Source organism: Pinus tabuliformis, chromosome 6 (genome assembly GCF_031772625.1).
Source record: "Pinus tabuliformis cultivar Carrire ecotype Pingquan chromosome 6, CPIR1, whole genome shotgun sequence".
NCBI lineage: Eukaryota > Viridiplantae > Streptophyta > Pinopsida > Pinales > Pinaceae > Pinus > Pinus tabuliformis.
Window position 1 is genome coordinate 169,994,761 of NC_142292.1, and position 10,681 is coordinate 170,005,441.

The following is a 10,681-nucleotide window of genomic DNA, read 5'->3' on the forward strand; positions in this document are numbered from 1 at the left end:
TAGTGTGAGGGTTTCTGCTTGGGAGCCTTGGGCAATTGTAAAAAGGCCATCGACCTGGAATATCTGGCCAAGAAAAAAAGTCTGTAAATGATTTTGGTGTGGTTATATGAAAGTGTTTTCCAAAGTTATATGTATAGATTGATTCTATGAGTATGAGTGAATGAATGTGAATTTTCAATTATATATATGGCATTACCATGTCTGAGTTTGGCAGGGAAACGTAGAATAAATTTTGTAACAGAACTTTGCACATAAGTTTGATGTTGTTAATACTGGTATTCAGTTGTAATGGGTCGAAGAGCTGTAGCATTGTTTTGGCGCAGGTTAAATAACCGATATCAGTTACGGTGAATTGCCGACTAGATTTAGGATCTACGTGGCACAGATTTCGTGTATGATGAGTTTGGGGCGCTGTTGATCGGTGTCTCTCTAAGGAGACAATCCTACAGAGTCTGATTGCAGCGTATGTAGTGCCGTGACTGGAAAATCATTTTAATAAGGCGTAATCAGTGGAAGAAACTCATATGTTGTTCCTTGAGCACCAGAAGGATTGTAATTTTTTTTATGGCTTAATGAAGAGTCCAAAGGCGTGAGCCTACATTGAATTGCCGAATTGTGATTCCAACTTGGACCGGATCGGAACTGTGGCGAATGAAATCGGAGACGGTTGGACAATGTATGCGACCGAGATGTTTATAGGGTCGGAGATATATATATCCCTGTGTATTGTATTACGATTTACGTAGAGTTGTATTGCCGGATACATATCTTAGATGTCGTTGACGATTATAAATGGCGGTCAATGCTGTTGTTAAGAGGATTACGGGAATGTTTGATTTAGTGAAGACCGCGTTAATAAATAAAAAGATTTAAAGCCGAAGACGTTAACGCAACAGAGGCTCGGAGCGGAGTGAATTAAATACATCTCCGGTTTGAAGTGCATCGGGTCCAGAGATTTTGCATCGGCGCGTGGAACTCGCGATAATTGAATGAAATTCATCCTGGGAAACGATGATTTCCCATTGAGATCGCATCAGAGCGATTCTTAAACGATAAATATCATAGCATCATGGGATAACTGCACCTTCTGAGTTTCGGGAGTATTACATTCAAATGCAGGCCTAGATAGTGCGAAGCAGAAGCAGCCATTCTCAGTTGACCCTTTTTATTTTTAAGAAATTTATATATGGCCTATTTTTATCTGCTCTCTCGGAAAGGAAGGGATGTTTGATGGGATCTTTTGCGAAATGGGTCCGAGGTGGTCGTTCGCAAATTTGGAAGCCACTACATTTTCATAACACCGGCATGGAGGATGGTTATGAGTTTATACTATAATGGTGCAGTGCTTGGAGGAAATTGGCTATGTATTGGATCAACTATTTCCTTGTCCTGGCATAAAGTCTTTCATGCCACCTCGCCGCCTTAGAAACCCTCAGAAAGTGGTAAGTGAAATTGTTTTCAGTGTGAGCTGAATAGAAGCATTATATGAACTATTTAAGAAGATTAGTAGCACTGTTGTTGATGATGGTCCTATCAACAAGGGAGAGTTTCAACTGGCATTATTTAAACCAATAAGAAAGAGAGCCTGTTTGCAGATAGAGTTTTCGATTTGTTTAACATAAAGCATAAGAACGCACTGCGTTTTGAAGAGTTTGCCCGCGCACTCTTAGTGTTTCATCCAAATGCTCCAATAGATGGAAAAATTGACTTTTCCTTTGAACTCTATGACTTAAAGCAACAAGGCTTTATTGAGAGACAAGAGGTGAAAAGTATGGTAGTGACCACGCTTGCTGAGTCAGGCATGAACCTTTCAGATGATGTCATCAAAAGTATTATTGACAAGACTTTTGAATAGAGAAACTGTATTTTGAATAAACCTTGAAGGTTAATAATCCCATGTGCGCTGGTGGAAATTGTGAATGTCAATCTCGATTACGTTTAAAGGGCATATATTGAGTGTGACTTTGCCAAGTATTAAGAATTTGGTTTGGGGAAAATACTGAGATATGTTGTATACATGGGTATGCATGTGATTCTGGGTTTGGCGGGTTTAGCTCGCTATCACAATTGTTGTTAATTGAGAAGAGAAATTGGATCCTCCTTCTACTGTGCAAACTGCAATATGTGTTATCTATTTCAGACATGAATGTAATGTTGCACATAGCTAATTCGGTCATCAAGTTGACAGACTCCACACCCAAAATGAAAGGTAAACATGATTGTAGGAGAATCAAGGCCCCTAGGTTCGGTTAGGAAGGAACCATTCAGATTAAAATGGCTTGAAACCATCCATGAAACACTAACATCCTCATCATGAGCATTAATAGATTAATTTTTTTTTTTACATTCTATCGATTCATTCTAGAGGCTACCATACAAAGGGTACTAGGTGTTTTTATGTACAATGAAACATAATAATATTAATTAGAGATTTGTTTAGATATTTTCTTCTTATTCCTCCCGTATTATTCTCATCCTCCTCCCACTTGTGTAAATGACCTATAACCATGTGCTTTTTAGCATTATTGGATAGGACAATATCATAACAATGTCACTCTAAGTGTCAAAGCACTCACCGGTAGAATGTCCACTCACAGAATTAGTTTTTTTTTAATAAATTATCACTAGCAAATACCAAAAATAAAACTCCCTCCACCAAAAAAATTATGTCTCCTTGGCTCAACCAATAAAAAATTAAAAAAATATTTTTAAATTTATCTAAAAATAAAATATTAAACATTTTCAAGAAAATCTGTTAAAATTGCAAAAACACATTAAAAAAACATATAAAATCAATACATTTTAAACTAGATTAATACCATAGTACCCCAGGCATAGACTAATAACACCTCCCTTAAACTTCTTTATTACTATATTTATATTCAAAATCACTAAATAGCTGATATATATACTCCCTTTCTTTATACACTATATTAATACATATTAACTTCAAAAAATATTTGAAATCATTGTTTTTATCAACATAACATTCTTTCTAATATGTGTATATAACTTAATTTTTTAATCAAGCTAACTTTCTAAGAAATAAGTTTGATAGTTTTTTATATAATGTTAAATGGTTGGGAAAATAATTTAGATCACAAGTTCCTCCCGGATAGCTCAGAACTCACCCAAATTTCTCTGCAGCGCTACCAATACGCCGATACCTTTCGTCTATTGAACGTTATTTTTCAGCATTCAATTTCGTCCCATTCTTTCCTTCAGTATTCACGCGGGAATACTCAGTGCAGGGCTCTACTAACATGTCAATCCATTTAAAAATAAATAGCAGTAGAACTCCATTATTCTGAGTTAAGTAATCTTTAACAAGTATTTCAACATAACATCAATCTTGCATTCAGTAAGCTTCCCAGACAACATGCTCTACTGGGGCTGCTGACAACAAGATAGCAGACACAGTATTTGACAAATTAACATCGGCTGAGAGTCGAACGGTCGGGGCAGAGAAAACCCCAGCTGGCAGCATTGAAGATTCCAGGAAAGCTCAACCGAAGAAGAAAACTCTGAATTATAGCCAGCTGCACGAAGCAATAGCTGCGGTCTTCCAGTAAGATTTTATAATTGATTAGTTCAGGAAATTAACAATATTATCTTCAATATTAACAATATTAACATTTTAAGCAAAATTGTTAATATTATTTTATCATACATGGTAGCATAATTGTCCCAAAAAAAAACATATTCACAAGTCTATGTAACTATAAGTGATCAGAAGTTCAATAGCCGAACATATCTTACTAATAGAATTTGAAAAAAATATTGTCTCTAGATAGAAATTTTAAACAAAATTGTTAATATTATTAAAACCCACTTTTAATCACTCACTGATTATATTTTAAACAAAATTGTTAATATTATTAAAACCCACTTTTAATCACTGATGTCATGAATAACTAATAAATTTGCAACCTCAATTTTTTTCTGAATAGTTTTGAAGATCCTTTCATTATTGTTGAACTGTTTGGATTGCTTGGAATTAAGGAAGAAAACTTTGAATTATTTCCAGCTGCATCAAGCAAATAGGCATCCTTATTGTTACGTTTGTCTGATTAGGCATCCTTATTGTCATGTTTGTCCAACTGCTTAATGTTGGGGGGAATTAACAATGGACATAAATTCAGGCTTGATTACTTAATATTTGGGGAATGAGCAATCCACATAAGCTCAGGGAAAATCGATAGCTACTGTCCTCAGTATGATTTTACAAGTGATTAGTCCAAAAGTTAGTGAACTATATCTTCTGAAAATCACATCATTTTCTCCCGAATATTTTGTTTATTTATTCAAATCATACCTCCGATATTTTAGGAGTTAGAGGAAATTATTAACCATTAAAACTAAATCTTTACAAAATTAGTTGAAGAAATAACCAAAAAAAATCTTCAAAATATAAAATAGAAATTAGACAACACTTCCATCAAGCATAAGGAGATTTTCACATCAAGCATAAGGAGAACTTCCTTAAGAATAGGGAGATTTGCACATCAGTCATCTGCAGATTTTCCATGAGAAACAGCAATAGGATTATTGATGTTATGAATGTTAACCTTCGAGAATTGAATATATGAATCTCGTAAGAATTTTAAGTGACAAGTCCAGAAAATTAGATTAATTGGTTGTTCCCAGTATTAAATTGGCCATTTGGATTTCCAAGGGGATATGGGGATAGGGTTGTTGATTTTCCTAACAATTAACCATTTGAGATTTGATGTTTTGAATATGGAATAAGTTTGCGTGCATATTAGAAGATCCTGTCATAAATTATTGTTGTTGTTTTGGATTCCAAAAATCATTATTGTTATTGTTTTGGGTTAGAAAATCAATGAGACCATCCCTGGGCCAATTGGGTTCCTCCTCCACAGGAATTGCTGAACAAAATGCTCAAGGTATGTAATCTATCTCTTTTAAAATACGAATTCCAAGCCAAAAACAAAACTCTGAGCGATATCAGTGTAGCTTCTGATGGTTGTTTTGTCATAACTTGTTTAAAAGTGGTAAAATATGAAGTATGAGAGATAAACGAATAATAACATATCAACAAACAACATGCTTTACCCTGATGGATACCAACTACATGCAGGAATCTGATAAAGATCAATGTCAGCAAATCGATCAGCAAATCGATCGCAAGGAATTCAGCGAGTATGTTCAAAAATATTCTGGCCATCTAGCCGCATCATACAAAAGAAATGTGTTGATTGGTGCAGTGGTCGTCCTTGTTGTGGCAACGTTGACAAAGGAGATTATTGTTACAGTGGGAAATTTGCTTGTTAAAATGCCCAGTTCAGTCCTTTTTGTAACACTTGCCTTGGCTTATGTAATCATGCAATGTAGACCTTTTAATAAAACTGCAAGGAAACCAAATGTGATATCGAACAGGTAGAAAGTAGATGAAGGTAGTCTTGAACTACCCTATATTTCCATCACAACATGTGTGATACTTCAGTCATTCCATATATGTAATGGCATCATGAATGCAGCTCATTTTATTACCCATCATATATGTATGTCAAGCAAGGATGGGCGATGTTTCATGCTCTTCTTCTTGGATTATAGTTTCAGTTGCCTTTAATGAAGGCATACTGCTTTTGAGAGCACCACATTCCAATTAAAAGAAAAATAAAAAATTTAAAGATTAAAGTTAAAATTTAAAGTTTTGAGTCAAAGCAAGTATGATAATTATGGCATCTCAAAAACACCTTCAATTTTAACAATTGAAGGGTTTATAAGGAAGCTAATAAAGTAAACATTTATAATGCACAAGGGTAATCTTATGTTTTAAATGGAGCATAAATTAAGATTATAAGAGTGTGCGCTAGAATCGTTGTTATCTGAAAGACATTTACCTAACATAACACTACTTCCACATTAAAGAAGGATATGGGCATTCTAATGTGGCAACATCCCCTTACATGTTGGTCTATAGCATCTAAGGAGTTTTTAGTTAAACTTGAGTAGATTTGTATTTTCTTTGCTCATTTTCACAAGTATATAAGTCAAATACAGTCGCACTTCTCACATAAATTGGTTTTCCCCTGGCTTTCTCTTAGTCTTTAAATATCTTTAACATCTCTTCACATTATTGGCTTATGTTTGCAATTCCCATTTTTTATGGAATTGGGTGGCTATTTTTCTCTTAAAGGATAAGTGACTCTTAGTGGGCACCCTAGTATTAAAAAACCTCTTTATAGTAATCTTTATTGGAACCAAGTTTTAGTGGCTCAACATTGTTATTATTGTCATGTGCATGTTGAGATTGAGCTATGAAATGACCTAAGGAAGTGTGAATACATGGCTATTTTGACCCACCCCATGGCCACCCATGCAACCCTTGTGATGAATGGAAATAGAGATGCCATAAGCCAACTACATACTAGAGGACAAAGGAATACCCCCATGGATAGATAGGACTTCAAGTCACATTTCTAAAACCTTTTAAATTAGCAAATTAAAGCTAGGGCCTTCTAATGAATTATGCAACCCAAAACTATTAAATTTGAGCCCTACTTAGAAGCAATAAAAGGCCTTATAATCTAACTATCAACCTATTGCAACTTCCCTATGGAAGGGATGCCACTCGGAGCCCATCTAGTCAGTAGACCTAACATTTCCTCCACAAGAAAGAAGGAAAAAGGGCATTATAATGTGTCCTACCTCCCCTCCCACCTCAACATTTGCGTGCAACACTAGACACATCCCTAGCTAGACTTGAACAAGTTGACATTGCCTCTCTACCTTGACATAAGATGAATAAAGTTGAGCCTCCAATAGAATTAAGTCTATACATATATCTATCTCTCTTGGTCTTTGAACTACCACCTCATAAAGAATAACTAAAATTTCAAACTCATAATGAATTTATTAAAAATGAAATCAAATATGCATCACATTGAATGTTAATGAGTAACCTAAAATGAAACTATGAGAATTTAGCAGTGAAAAGGTCAAAAGATACATTAACAACCACAATTTGGTATTGAAAGCGTCAAAATCTATAGTAAGAGCCACAAATTTGGAATGTTCAAATAAGAATTACAATTAACATAGTGCCACTCAAGGTAATAACAATCTTTAAAACCCATTACAACAATAGAGGACATACAAGTCATTGTTATGTCAATGAATTTATTGAAATTTGAACATGAAAGAGTAGTCCACTACATCAATTGTTAATGTATTTGTTATCTCATAAAATATGATCACCTACTCAAAATCATCAATTGGATCTACACCATGTCAATATGAGTTTTACACATTAAAACCCACTTTCACCTAAATAAACCACTTTTCCTAAGTTATTTCTACTAATTTACACATTTATATGACAATAACCCATAAATTCACTAATTATGTTATTGTCATAATAAATAAATTATTTATTTATTAATTATTTCTAAAGTGATCTAATGATTTATAGATTACTTTCATTCATTAACTTATAAATCATTGTTTTTTATTTAATTGGCTTTGTTTAATCTCTGCTCACTTACAATTGCACTTTACCAAACACAATATTTTATGATTTGGTATTTCAACCCACTTTTCACAACTATGCTGTATGAGTGTGACCCATTTATAATTTAAAGTTTCCTTCAACCCATATATTTGAATTTGACGCTCCTTTCAATCTAACCTTTCAAAACTGGGCACATGTATGCCTTGGCACCATACCAATGCAACTAAGATACTTTATATAAGTATATCAAAGATTTCCTTGAATCCAATGATATTGAAAATGCAAATGCTTGTAAAACCTAGTATTTTTAATCCTGTGAATTTTTTCCGCCGGATTATGGAGAATTTCCGTTAACTAGGAATTTTAATTAATGGATATTACTATACCAAGATATTGGTAGATCCAAAATGCAAATACAAGAAAAAGTCTACTATGGCGGGTTTTCAGTGTAAAAAAGTAAACTCACGGCAAACAACTTTACCTAATTAAAAAGGGATGAATCTCAAATTAAGATGGTTATATCAGAGTAGTGGGAAATAGCCTGAAAATATTTTATACAGAAAAATTCCCACAAAACAAGTAGCTTTGAGGCACAAACAACATTTTTTTTTTGGGTCAGATATCATCAAAATTTTGTCTATTGGTAGAGCCCAAGCACCAAGATATCAGTGGATTTCAATGTATAAGCTTGAAATATTATGTTTCTTTCCTTTGTTCCTTAGATCACATTTCTTCAACTATTTCCATACATAAGTGTTCAAAAATATACTTATTTATAGATATTTTTGGCAGGTCTTAGTTGATGTCGACTTGCTTATGCTTCACTCAATTTGCTAGGCCAACTAATAATATTGAGAGGGTGTACATATAGAAAGGGTCTCCCTTGACTTTGACATTCAAGACAACACATGATTCAACATGTGTTATCTCTAAACACTCATTCCCTCATAAAATTTACCTTGTGTCACATTTCCCCATCCACCCCAACATGGTAGATGCAATTATAATTGCATTTGTTTCCAGTCTAATCAGGGGGTGGTTATCCACCCTATTGATATCCAACATGATCTTGAAGTTGTTTTTGGGAGAAATATCTTAAATGGCTAGCAAGATCTTCATCATTAGAGTCAATTCTTTAATTTTCTAGTTGATCTACTAGATTATTGGACCTGTGGTACACATGCAAAGGGATGATATTAGGGAAGCACTAGAGAAGAAAGGACACTTGGGAGAAGCTAGGGTACAACCTCTAGTTCATGGATAGCTTATCCAAGTTGGCTCCACATATCATATTGGGAAGGGGCTAAATAATGATCATTGAATCCCCTTCCACCACTAAACACTAGAAATTTAAATTGATGGATAGTGAAAAACCCCTAAGAAGACCGCCCAATTTAACAACATTGTTAGAGCTTTGTAATAAATTTATGGTAAACACAAATATTATTTCACCATTATCATACCTAAAAATTCCTTCCCACCCCTGCAAGCCAAATAGTTCATGTTGCTACACTATCAAAATTTAGTTAGACATATACATTGGTTAGTATTGTCCACTAACTCATCAAGGAGGACTACCCATCTCATCTCAAGGATCATACCATCTAGAAGAAATAACAAGAAGAAGACCTCAAAGACTCTACTTTCAAGAAATACCCCACACGCACTCAAAGAAAGAAGGAATACACATTTGAAGCATCTTGAAATATCCATATTCTACACTTCTACATCCCAAGAAAGAAAAGAAGAAACATTGCGATCATCATCAAAGGAATCGATATGATCTCCCTCTTTTTGAATAAAGGATCACATCTCAAGTATACATGAAGAAAGACATCTCTAGAATAAGAAGTATTTTTATCTTCAAGGAAGTAATCATCATCAACTATCATCAAAATCAAGAAAGGCATAAAGTTGAAGATATCATAATCAAAGAAGCATCTTCTCTTGACAAGTATCTTTATATATATGTTTGAATCTATTATAAAAATGACTTCATTCTGCAAGGAGAACAACAAATTGGTTGGGTCACCAAATTTCCTTGCATGGAAGAAGAGGATAGATTTGATCCTCATAGAGAATGAAGTTATTGGACATGTTAAAGGTTCAATCACCGAACCATCAAAAGAATAAGCTCAATATCTATAGAAATATATGAAAGCGGAAATAAGGGATCAAATAATCCTTATAGAATCAATCAAGGATCCCCTCATCCCTTATGTACCAAAATTGGTTATTTCAAAAGAAATCTATGATAAGCTAGTAGAATTGTTCTCTGTAAGCACTACAGGAGAAGTTATATATTTGAAAACTGAGTTATAGAAGATGAAAGTATCAAAGGAAAAATGGATAGCCTCATACCTTATGAGGGTATCACAAATAAGAGAACAACTACAAGAGTTAGGAGAAATAATGTCTGATAAAGAAATGACCATCGTTGTGCTCAATGAACTAGTTGATAAATGGGGCAACTTTGTATCAAGTATTTTTGGAAAGAAGGAAGCTACCCCATTCAGTGATCTTTGTTCATTATGTAATATTGAAGAAACTAGGTTGAATTCAAAAAGTGATGTGGTATCAAATGAAAAATTTCAAGAATGTGCTGTTATGGCTAGGAGAAAAGGAAAGTTTGGGAAATTTGGTCCTCAAAAAAAAAAAAAGATTGATATGTCTAAAATCCAATGTTATTGATGTCATGAATATGGAAATTTCAAGAGAGATTGTCCTAAAATCAAGAATGACAACAAGAAGAGAAAGAGAATAAATGAAGCCCCATGTCACCAAAGAAGTGGAAGAACCTTAAAATAAGAAATCAAAGAAGGAGGAAGTGAAATATCTCTACTATGACTGAGAAAGTCTCCTTCACTTAGTTCTTTTCAATTTTGTAATAGATAGTTATTATGATAGGAAACATCACAAGGATTATAGGATTCATTAGAATTGAAATAGAGATGACCTCATCATAAAAGCTTGAAAGGATAGTTGAAGTAGATGTCTACATGGTTGTAGCAAGCATCGTTATAGAAAGAAAGTAATTCGTAACCTCTGCATTAGAAGCATACAAGGAAAACCATAGCAACAATATATATGGTTGGAAGAAAGTCATCTAGTATGATAGAAGATAGAAAATTCATCATACATCATCCACACATCATCATTATTAAGGATATTTTGAAGAATGAGGATGATCAAAGTCCGCCATTG

At 34.0% G+C, this 10,681-nt stretch overlaps 1 pseudogene; it reads left to right on the plus strand.

Moving 5' to 3' along the window:
- The first annotated feature begins 1,168 nt into the window (after positions 1–1,168).
- On the plus strand, positions 1,169–7,831 carry LOC149257926 (calcineurin B-like protein 2; annotated as a pseudogene).
- The last annotated feature ends 2,850 nt before the right edge of the window (positions 7,832–10,681 follow it).